Source organism: Macaca mulatta, chromosome 17, assembly GCF_049350105.2.
Source record: "Macaca mulatta isolate MMU2019108-1 chromosome 17, T2T-MMU8v2.0, whole genome shotgun sequence".
NCBI classification, from domain to species: domain Eukaryota; kingdom Metazoa; phylum Chordata; class Mammalia; order Primates; family Cercopithecidae; genus Macaca; species Macaca mulatta.
This window is the reverse complement of record NC_133422.1, coordinates 26,415,085-26,427,132: the sequence shown is the minus strand read 5'-3', so window position 1 is coordinate 26,427,132 and position 12,048 is coordinate 26,415,085. Positions and strand designations below refer to the sequence as shown.

The window sequence follows — 12,048 nt, the reverse complement described above, 5'->3', positions numbered from 1 at the left end:
ACACATACACACACATCCAAGTACATTAATTTAAGATGCTCCCACTCAATTATTTCAATATGCAACTGAGATATAGCTGAGATGTCTTTGGTTTATAAAAATAACCATTTGTATATAGAATACAAACAGTTATTTCTAACTTCATATGTACAATATGCATAATGCATATAAAGAAGTGATTTAAAATGCTGCCTGTTCCAGATGTCCAAGTAACAACTGAGTAAGACTTCTTGAAATACTTAAAAAATATTCAGGCTTAAATATAAACACCTGTCCTGTTAATTCTTTGGGCTATAGAATCCAATTCCTCAAATTCCTACCAGCTTATCTACCAGCCAGAAGTGGGTCAGTGCTGGTAGCTGTGGCTGTGTGGGGAAATGCGTAGGGGACTTATCAGGCACTGCAAAGCATCTGTCACAGCCTCACATTATCATCACCAACATGGGAACAGAATAATTAGAGACTTTACTGGTCAGTTGTACATTCATTATTTCAGTAAACAAATATTGAGCAATTACTATGTATAAGGCAGTGAAGATACAGCAGTGGGAAAAACATAAATGTTACCCCCTCAAAGAATCAATGCTCATCTTGTCTTCGTTAGCTTACTAACACATTTTCTTCATGATGGTGTGACTAGGAGTGTATTAAGAGGTTGTTTTAGCTAAGGAACTCAGAAACCATCTATGAATCAATCATCTTTGCAAAGTGCTGGATAAGAGAATTTGGATTGGCATTGGCCAGTCAAGTCAAGTAAAGCAGTCCTCAGTCTTGATAAGACAGAATTATGCGCAAGCCTCAACACAGAGCCATGGCGATGTTGGCTGGACCGCACAGTGAATTCTTGTCTCTTGTTGATGGTTTGGGGTACAGGGTCAAAGGACAAGAACCTCTGAAGTGAAGGAGACCTAATTCACCTATTTTTGCCCCAGAAGTTAAAACTGAGTCTCAGATCACACCATGCCAACCTACTGAAAAGTACTTCACTAGTGCCAGAAGGATGGGAATAAGATGGCTAACTGAATTCTGGGAACAGCTTCTTTATACCCACGAGTCTCTAGCTATAGAAAGATGACCCCATTAGAGGCCTGCAGCATTCCTCTTCCTTGAGAGAGCAGAAGGAAAAATAGTTGGAAGAAAGAATCAGGGGGTCTTCAGCTCACCCTAGAAGAATCATGCATTGGTACACCCTTTCTCATGGTGCCTGCAGTGTTTGCTGTTCACACAAACTGGACCAGACACACTCTGACAGCAGAGCAGAGGCACCTCCAAAATAAATAGGCAGCATGGTCCTCTCCTCACTGAAAAGATGAAAAAGCAACTAAAACACAAGGCAGTATAGAATTCAGGATCAGACAAATATTATTCATATCTAATCCAACCTCAGAAAGGTGAAGAAATTTCCCCAAAGTCAATTGTTCCTCAGTGACAAAGACTCAGAGAAGACTCTGGAAACAGCCGTGTTTCCACGGCAATGCACACTGCACCAGAAAGCAGGCTGAGCTGGCCCTCCAAGAGACAGCAGGCGAATTGCCTTTGCAGGTAGATAGTATGAAGGGCTTTGCCCATGTTACAGGAGTATTTTGATCATTTTATGTGGACTACATGAGCCAGTCGTGAGGTAAAAATTTGGATGCAAATTGGTTACAGAGCTAACTTCAGGGACTTCATTTTAAATGTAGGTTAGTCCTGGGATGAGTCTTCTACAAATGAGTAAGATGATTCCAAGCTTCTACCAATGTCTAATAAGAGTGAGCTAACCCCATCATAGATTAACTACATCCTCACATCCAAGTCAAAACAGATAATTCCTGAATGGACAGTAAAACCCATTGAGACTTGCAAAGGTTCTTTAAAATGGAAAAGTCCTGGGTTCAATGGGGTGAAGGAGAGTTGTTCTATGATCTTGGATTTGGGCTTAGCGGCCCCTCAGAGTCTTAAGAGTTTCTATATTCTTGGTTCTGAACTTTGGCTGCACATTAAAGTTACCCAGGGGGCTTTAAAAAAATGCCCGGACTGTACCTCTCATCAATGAGATCAACCACTCTGGGGGTGGGGTCTAGGCGTCCATATGTTTTAAAGCCCCTCAGGTGATTCTATGTGCTGCTAAGGCTCAGAACCTCAGTTAAGCAGACTAGTTCCCACTGATAAAGGCTGCGTAAGCACCACAACTCTGAGTGGGGGAAGTTGGTCTGGGGCTACTGGCACCCACAGTTGTTTCTTACAATATCGTTTTTAAACTTTGGAATGTGTTTAAGGATGCCTTCAAAAATTGTGAGGGGTTTAACCCAAGGAAATTGTAGCAAGATTCATATCCAAATATGTCATAGTTCCTTTATTAAAACTATAGCACACAACTTTAAAATCAGCTGCTACTTAATTTCTACCCAGGACTGATCCATTCTCTTTGTAGAACAGTATAACTGATGCCCAGAGAATGCAGCCTGCCTGCAGCTAGCAGGCTCTTCTATGGGGCGGGGCACCCAATGGCCAGCAGCTGAGGTGTGTGCCTGCTAAGGTCACCATTATTTGTCCTTTCCTATTAATGCCGGTTGTACCTGTTACCCTAATTAACATTATTTTATGTTAATGCAAGTTGTACCTGTTACCCTAATTAACAACATATGTGTGTGCTACAGGAAATATAGTTGTTTTTTTCAGTGAAAGTTAAGTAAAATGCTTGGGAAAATGTGATAAAGACATTTAATCAGTGTTTTTTCAGTGAAAGTTAAGTAAAATGCTTGGGAAAATGTGATAAAGACATTTAATCAGTGTTTTTTCAGTGAAAGTTAAGTAAAATGCTTGGGAAAATGTGAAAAAATCACTAACAAACATTTTATTATGTATCATATATAAATATTGTATAGTGATATATGTCTATACGTATACATATTTATGTGCATACATTTATATATTATGTATTTGTGTTACATATATAGTGTATGCAACATACATATGCAAGAAAACTATAAATGTTTTAGAAATATGTGTCAAAACTGAGTGGGAATTTGCACTTAGATTGCTTCATAAATGTCTTTAGATTCCAGTTTTGCTTTAATCTGAAAATCCTAGCAGATGCATTAGGGGTGTGGTTGATGCAAGAAAGATGGCAACAAAAAGAGTTCCAATTAGCACATCCATATTCAGAGAAAAGGCCTTGGCCCTATATCAAAAGATTGGCACATAAATGTAATGTTATATACCTTAAGTTAAAATAAAACATTTAAGGAACTCTGTCTCATTATTTACGATTCTCTTTTTAAAAGGCTCTTTGAATTAATCAACTGTCAGTTGAAATTATGGCTGAAAAAAGGCTTGTGTTTTAGTGGTTGAGTAAAGCATGAGTTGGTGGCCAAGGATTTTGTCAGAAATCATGCTTTGCTTTCTAGAGAGAGTAAGCTCATTTTTTGCCGAGGCTCTAGTCTAAACAGATGTGCAGAGACGTTAAGAGCACAGGTGTGGAAATCAGGCAAACTGAATTTTCAAGGCCTGTTCTGCTACTGATTAGCTCTGGTCTTGGGAAGCTTATTTGCCCTCCTGGGGCCTCACTTGCCTTATCTGTACTATAATGCTATTAAGAAGACAATGATCAATAAATAAAATGAGATACGTGGAGAGGAAGGGTAGGGTAGGGGTTAATGGCTTGGGTTTTGGAGTAGGAGATCTTAGTTTGAATCTCTATAATACCACTTATTAGTTGTGTAAGCTTGGGCAAGTTTCTTAAATTTTCTAAGCTTGCAATTTCTCTTCTGTAAAAATGGGAAAAACCATAACACCTACTTTATAAAGTTTTGCAGGGTTAAATAAGATAATACCTGTAAAGCACTTAGAATAGAGTCAGGGATTTAATACGTGCTAGACAAATACTACTATTATCATTTGAAAAAATCAGGGACCTAGCAACTTAGCATGTCTAATAATTAGTATCTGCTGTTATTAACAATATTATTATAATTATACTTGGCTTGGTTTTAAGATAAGATACTCTATGGTAATTTTGAACATACTGTAGAAATTCCATTTACTTTGACTCCCTAAGTCCTTAGAGGAACTAAGGTCACGCATCAAACAGGAGTTTAAGTGATTAACAATACTGTGGCCTTTTGAGTTCTGGTGAGACAATCCTATTACAGTATTAGAGTATTTAAGATAAATATGTTGAATGATGGCTGAGGAGTTTTTAATTTTGCTAAATATCCTGTGATTAAACCCATCATATCTCTGAACTAAATTGACAGTAAGGAGATTCTGATTTAAAGGCATGGTTTTGTGATAACTGAATGACAGAGTTTAGAAGAGACACTGGGAAGTAACTGCAAGGGAGGTAGCATCAGAGAGAGAACCTTGTCTATACCTATTTTTGAAATGTGTTAGGCTCACTAATCTGTGATCAATTAGATAAGATCTTTTTTGTAACTTTCTATGTATGTTTGTGAAAAATGTGCTCTGGGATAGTGAATTCATTGCTGAATGGTTGACTTTTTATATTTCCTTTACTTCAAACCTGTTGCTCAGATTTAATTGAGAAAGGAATGTTAAAATGTCCCACTAAAATGGATTTGTCAGTTTTTCCTTATATTATCATTTTTTGCTTTATATATTTTGAGGATATTTATTAGGTACACACCAAACTGTTTTATTCTTCTTGGTGAGTTGTACCTTTTGTCATTATAAATGACCCACCCTATAACAAGATTGATTTATGTCTTAAAATATATTTGTCTGATAATTATATAGACAAACTACACTTCTTTGACTTAATTTTTTTTGCTTCATCTTTTTCCATCATTTTATTTTCCTAGAAACTTGATTTACATACGTCTCCTTTAAACAGCATGTATCTGTATTAGTTTCTCAGTCCAGTCCAAATGGACAAGTTTGGTCAATTCACGAGTTCTATAATTCACAAAATATTTGAACATTTTCTACCCTTATTATTTATAATTAAATTTGTCCAACTTTTTATATTTTTCCTAATGTTTTCTTATCTTCCTTTGAGGTAAAATTCACATCACATAAAATTCACAATTTCAATTTCAACCACTTTAAACATACACACATCATTCATCATTTCACTTTTGTTCCAATAATGGTTAACCAAAAATGTATATCATATTTTTTATATAACAATGTTTTTGATTTCTATTTTTATATTTATCTGTCATTGCTGTGTGTCTGTAAACGAGGTATAATTGAAATGCAAACTATTATATGATATATATTAACATATAAAGCTAAAATAATTTTTTTTAAAGTTTGCATCATACGTTTGTTTAGTATAGTGAATTTTTTTTTTTTTTTTTTTTTTTTTGAGACAGAGTCTCATTCTGTCTGCCAGGCTGGAGAACAGTGGCACAATCTTGGCTCATTGCAACCTCCATCTCCCAGGTTCAAGCAATTCTCCTGCCTCAGCCTCCCAAGTAACTGGGATTACAGGCATGTGCCACCATGCCCTGCTAATTTTTGTATTTTTAGTAGAGACAGGGTTTCACCGTGTTGACCAAGCTGGTCTCGAACCCCTGACCTCAGGTAATCCGCCCACCTCGGCCTCCCAAAGTGCTGGGATTACAGGTATGAGCCACCGCACCTGACCCAGTGACTTTTAATACGTTCAGAGTGTTGTACAACTATCAACACTATCTAGTTCCATAACACTTCATCACATCAAAAGGAAACCCCTTGCTTTTCAAGCAGTCATTCCCCATTACATCCTATTCCTAGCTTCTGGCAACCACTAATCTGCTGTCTCTGTGGATTTGTCTATTGTAGATATGTCATACAAATGGAATCCTATGATATGTGGCTTTTTGTGTTTTGTGATTGTGTTTGGCCTCTTTCACTTAGTACAAATAGAATTGCTTTTTAAATTTCCTTTTTGAATTGGCCATTGATAGTGTTAGAAATGCAATCGATTCTTACATGTTAATCTTACATTCCACAATTTTGCTGAATGTGTTTATCAGTTCTAGTTTTATTGTGAGCTCTTTAGGACTTAATATGTGTAAGTTCATGCTATGTGTAAATAGAGATGGTTTTACTTCTTTCTCTTAAAATTAGATGCCTTTGATTCCTTTTTCTTGTCTAATTACTTTGGCTAGAACTTCCAGGACCAGGTGGAACAGGAGTAGTGATTGCAGGCTTCCTTGTCTGGTCCTTGATCTTAGGGAGAAAGCTGTTAGTCTTTTGCCATTGAGTATGATATTAGCTGTAGGCTTTCATAAATACCCTTCATCATGTTGAGAAAGTTCCCTTTGTCTTAGTGTTTTGAGTGTGTGTGTTTTTTTTTTCTTTTTATCATGATAGGGTGTTGGATGTTGTCAGATGCTTTTCCTGCATCAGTTGAGATGATTATGTGAGTTTTTCCTTCCATTGTACTAAGATGATATATTACATTGGTTGGTTTTCATATGCTGCATTTCTAGAATAATTCCATTTAGCCATGGTGTTCAATCCATTTAATATGCTACTGTATTGCATTTTCTAGTATTTTCTTGGGGATTTTTACATCTGTATTCACAAGGTATTTGTCTCTAATTTCCTTATATCTGTACCTGGCTTGGGTATGAAGTTAATGCTGGTTTCATGCTCCATGCATAAATTGGCCTCAGTTTACCTGTTTGTCTGCTTTCAAAACTGGGTTTGAGAGTGGTATACTCCAGCTCCTCACTTCAAGAAGTAGTAAGCCTGTCTCGAGCCCCTCAGTTGTATGAAATAGTTTTGTCCCCTCTACTACACAGAGTCAAGGCCCTGACCAACACAATCCACTTCATAATTCAGAGAGCAACAGCTCAATAGCTTTAGCCACACACATCATTCATCATTTCACTTTTTTGTTCCAATAAGGGTTAACCAAAAAATGTATATCACATTTTTTATATAACAATGTTTTTGATTTCTATTTTTATATTTTTCTGTCATTGCCATGTGTATGTAAATGAGGTATAATTGAAGTGCAAACTGTGATATGATATATATTAACATACAAAGCTAAAATAATGTTTTTTAAAAAGTTTGTATCATAAATTTGTTTAGTATAGTTGCTGCCTTGATATCCAATTTTAGGTCTGACATAAGGTGTCTGAAACTCAGTCCTACCCTGTCACCTTCAGACTAGCTAAAACTTTTCCTCCCCGAGTGTTTGTTGTAACGTGGCATGCTTGTTCCTCGTTCACTGACCCCAAACCCAGCACACGCCATAACTGCTTATCATGATAAAACCTAATGGTCAAAACCAGAGACATGTAAATACACTCCCCAATTTGTGTATGTTTTCTTTAAAACTACCCAATCCACAACCCCACAAGAAAGCCTAAGGCATAACACCCACGGGTCCCCACTCTCTCTCTCTCCACCTACTGGTGAAGCTCCTTGCCATTCCCAGATGTCCTCTTGGTACTCCTAACCCTTTTGGGACCTATAAGCAATGAATTTCTTCTGTTTTGTGCATTTTAGTTTAACTTCCTCATTGCGTCTCACCCGACACACACAACCAAACCTAACTCCCCCATCAGGGCTCTTGTAGAGAGGTCTATCTTGGCTTTTGGCCACACCCAAGAGAAATACCTCAAGACCAAATTAGAAAGAAACCATAATAATAGAAATCATAACAATATGGCCAGGCACGGTGGGTCACACCTGTAATCCCAGCACTTTGAGAGACCAAGGCAGGTGGATCTCTTGAGCTCAGGAGTTTGAGACCAGCCTGGGCAACATGATAAAACCCTGTCTCTACCAAAAAATCAAAAACTTAGCTGGGCATGGTGGCATGCCTCTGCAGTCCCAGTTACTTGGGAGGCTGAGGTGGGAGGATTGCTTGAGCCCAGAGGGTGGAGGCTGCAGTGCAGTGGAGATTGCACCACTGCACTGCAGCCTGGGTGACAGAGCAAGACTCCCTCTCAAAAAAAAAAGAAATCATAACAATATGGTACATCACCATGATACTGGAAAAATATACCGATTAGAAGTCTATTCATTTTATATGGGAAGTCAAAATATAATGAAAATGACATTTCAAAAAGCAATAAGGATTATTTAATAATGTTGGAAATATCAGTTATTCATTTGGAAGAAAAATAAATTGGATTGTTTTCTCTCTTCCAGCAGATAGTGTCTCCTTATCTTTAATAGCTGAATGGGAAGAGAAATAAATCTGCATACAATTATAGCCTGTTGTACTTTCCATATCCAATGTAAATTTTTTGATGGATACATTGGCAATATCAAGGAACTAAAATACACTTATCTTTTAATCCACAAACACCATTGCATGTAATTCATTTTATTTACATAATTTCACATACAGAAAGCTATACATATGATTTTGTTCATCACCACATTTATAATAACCAAAGATTCAAACTGGAAATAACCCAAATGCTTACTCATAGGAAGTTACTGAGTAATGGTATACAGGTAATGGAATACAGTGCATTAGCTAAAAAGTGTAAGGTTGGTTGGGTGTGGTGGCTCACGCCTGTAATCCCAGCACTTTGGGAGGCTGAGGCAGGTGGATCACCTGAGGTCAGGAGTTCAAGATCAGCCTGGCCAACATGGTGAAACCCCATCTCCACTAAAAATACTAAAATTAATTGGGTGTGGTGGCACATGCCTGTAGTCCTAGCTACTCAGGAGGCTGAGGTAGGAGGTTGGCTTGAATTCAAGAGGCAGAGGTTGCAGTGAGCCGAGATCTCGCCACTGCACTCCAGCCTGGGCGACAAAGCAAGGCTCTGTCTCAAAAACAAAACAAAACAAAAAGTGTGAGGTTAGTTTTTATGTGCTCATAGTAAAATATATCTAGCCCACTTTCTAAATTAAAACTAACTATATGTTGTTTATAAAAAATATGACGAAAAACAAAAGGATATAGAAATTTTAAAACTCAAAGATAAGTTCCATTCAAATGCAAAAAAGATGTAGTTGAGGTGATAGTTTTGACAGGAAAAAATCCTTAGATATGTAATTTTATATTTATTAAAACTATAATACAAAATCCAGTCATAATAAGCTAGTACAAGGGAGTCATGAAAGCATGAGAGTTTATGTACCTGATGGCAAAGCACCAAAACAAATGAAGAAAAAATTCTAAGACTTTTAAGCAGAGAAATAGACTAAAACATAATTATAATGGTACGCCTATCTTAGTCACTGACACATCAAATGAGAAAATATAAAGATTTAGATAATTTTAATAATACAATGAAATGTATTATATTTTGAAGCTAACATAGTCTTTTAGGTGTTCATTAAGCATTTAAAATAATGACCATAACTAGCTTCAAGTTCTTTTCACTAAATCCAAAGCAAAACTTCAACATTCCATTTTTTAATAAAACACAACAAGATTACAAACTACTGGCAATGTTTAAACAATTGAACAAAAAATCTCAGCCACTTGGATATTTAATAAATGTTTTCTTAGTAACCATTGGGTTAAAGAAGATAGCAAATTTTAATTATGATTATCTAAAGAATCTAATGTCCTACATGAAGCAAAAATAAAATACAGTAAAAATTACCCCTAAAATACTTTAAAATATCCACAAAAAAATCCACATGTCGTTTAATAACTAGAATATGCCATGAATTTGAGAATGACTGGGATAGACTAAAAAAGGAAAAGAACAAAAGGAAGGTCTATGTCTATGTGTGAGTTCTTGGCATTTAAGGCATCCTTTATAATAACTCTCAAATTCATGGCAGGCATTAGGGATTTTTTTTTTTTTTTTTTGAAACAGGGTCTCACTCTGTCACCCAGGGTGGAGTACAGTGGTATGGTACCATCATGGCTCACTGCAGCCTTGATTTCCAAGGCTCAAGTGATCCTCCCACCTCAGCCTCCAGAGTAACTGGAACTACAGGCACAGACCACCACACCCGGCCAATATGTGTGGTTTTTGTAGACAGTGTTTCACCATGTTGCTCAGGCTGGCCTTGAATTCCTAAACTAAAGCAATCCTCCCACCTCAGCCTCCCAAAGCCCTGGGATTACAGGCATGAGCCACCATGCCAGGCCATGAGGGATCTTACTGAGGGGATAGAAATGTTCTACAATTAGATTATGGTGATAGTTTTCCAACATAATAAATTTAGTAGAAATCACTGGTTGCACAGCTAAAAATGAGTTAAATTTATGGTAGGTAAATTATACTTCAATAAAGTTTGTTTTTTAAGTATCCCTTTTTGTACCAAGATGTAAACAGTGTTTCTTAAATAAATTTTACTCCTTGAATTGTTGCAAGACTGCTTAATTTTCAAAGTTCTGAACAAGTTTATGTTGACATTTTTTTTTCCAATGTTCTCACTGCTTTTATGAAGGAATATTTTTATGTGTTATGGGCTTTTATGTGTATCCCCACTTTACCATTTTAGAGATTCTTGCTGTTCTAGATACTCTTTATACTTTATTGTTTTAATGTATTAATATTTAGAACTTTTACATTCATTATTTTATCTGTTCTGCTTCTAACATTCTTATCTGACAATTCAGAGAAAACTTAGAAAATCCTTTAAATGTCTGTTCAGTTAATAAGTTATGCAAAACCATGTAACAAACAGACCTCATATTGATTCCTTTATCTTTTATGAGCATAATAAGCAATTTTCCCTGCAGCTTTTTCATTAGATTTATTCCCTTGACAATACAGTTCACATGTTTACTTCAACAGTAATTGTAGACTGATTAGATCAGAGTACAATTTTGGATTTACATTTATATAAATCATTACACCCACTGTGAAAATTATTGTGTCAATTAAAACTATATCTGACCACATTAATTCGAAGGGTGCTAGTAACAAAGTCCCTAATTCAGATTACAAATATTACTGATAGAACTACATTCCCTTGCCTTATTCTGAAAGCACTGGATTAAATTTAAGTACAGCCCATAAAATCCTTCATACATAAGGAGACAATCAAAACTCCTTTCAAAATTAAAGATACTTTATATTTTGGCTGTGTTCTTATATATATATTCTCTGGTTTTCTTTCTGTATATTCTTCTTCAATTTTTCCTATCATTGATAGTTTTCTTTTGGTTAGCCATCAACCGTTTTTTGTGCTGTTGCTTTTTGGTTCATGCTCTTTAATTTTTGAATCTGACCTTTTCTTTTATTCTTCCTAAGCATAGATTTTTATTTTGAGTGGAAGATTTACTGGACATTATCATTCAGTTTCTGAATGATAACATCACCATATCCTCTCCTGTCCCTTCTCCACAGAGTTTCTGAGTCATGCAGCTTCAGCTACAGTAAACAAAGGAGGATTCAAATTGCATGTCCCTATTCACCTTTCCTGAATCACAGTGATGTTGGAGGTCATTTCAGAAGTGTTGGTCCCATGAGCAATGGAATGCATCCACAACTGCCACCACACAACCCCCAGCTTCCTTATGAAGAAAATCAACAAACAACTACAAGCAATTATTACTGTTTAATAATTATGAACTGTTTAATCATTACAAACAATTATTTATTTATAAGTAAATCTTACTATTTATAAGTAAATAAATAATTTATTTATGACCTTCTCTGTTGTGGGCCTGGTGATAGCACCTTGAGAAATAAAGGTAAATAAGACAAGGTTCCTAGCTTCAAGGACACAGAGGTATAAACAAATATATTACAATGCTGTGCTCGGTGCAAATATAGAAGCCTGAATAACAGCTACATGTAGCAAAAGGAAAGTATGTACATATGGTGAGGGGTGTCAGAGTTGGTTGTCTGTGATAGATTTTGAAAATATGATAAAACTGCTGTGATTCTTACTTGGAAATAGAAATGGGTTAACTTGAGCAAAAACGGAATATACAGATGCTATTTGACTTACAATGGAGTTACATCCTGATAAACCCATCTTAAGTTAAAAATGTCGTAAGTCAAAAATGCATCTAAATAATCTACTGAACATCACAGCTTGTCCTAGTCTAACTTAAACATGCTTATAACATGGTAGCCTGCAGTTAGGCAAAATTATCTAGCCCAATGCCTATTTTATAATAATGTGTTGCATAGCTCATGTAACTTGTCAAATACTGTACATTATGTCAAA

At 36.1% G+C, this 12,048-nt stretch overlaps 1 long non-coding RNA gene across 1 annotated transcript in view; it reads left to right on the top strand.

Annotated features, from left to right (window-relative positions):
* The window catches only part of LOC106994257 (uncharacterized), a 317,418-nt gene extending 305,925 nt beyond the window's left edge, over positions 1-11,493 (top strand). Inside the window, exon 4 of the long non-coding RNA XR_013407768.1 lies at positions 11,220-11,493. This is a non-coding gene — a long non-coding RNA (uncharacterized LOC106994257). The remainder of the gene's footprint in view (positions 1-11,219) is intronic.
* Positions 11,494-12,048: the final 555 nt, after the last annotated feature.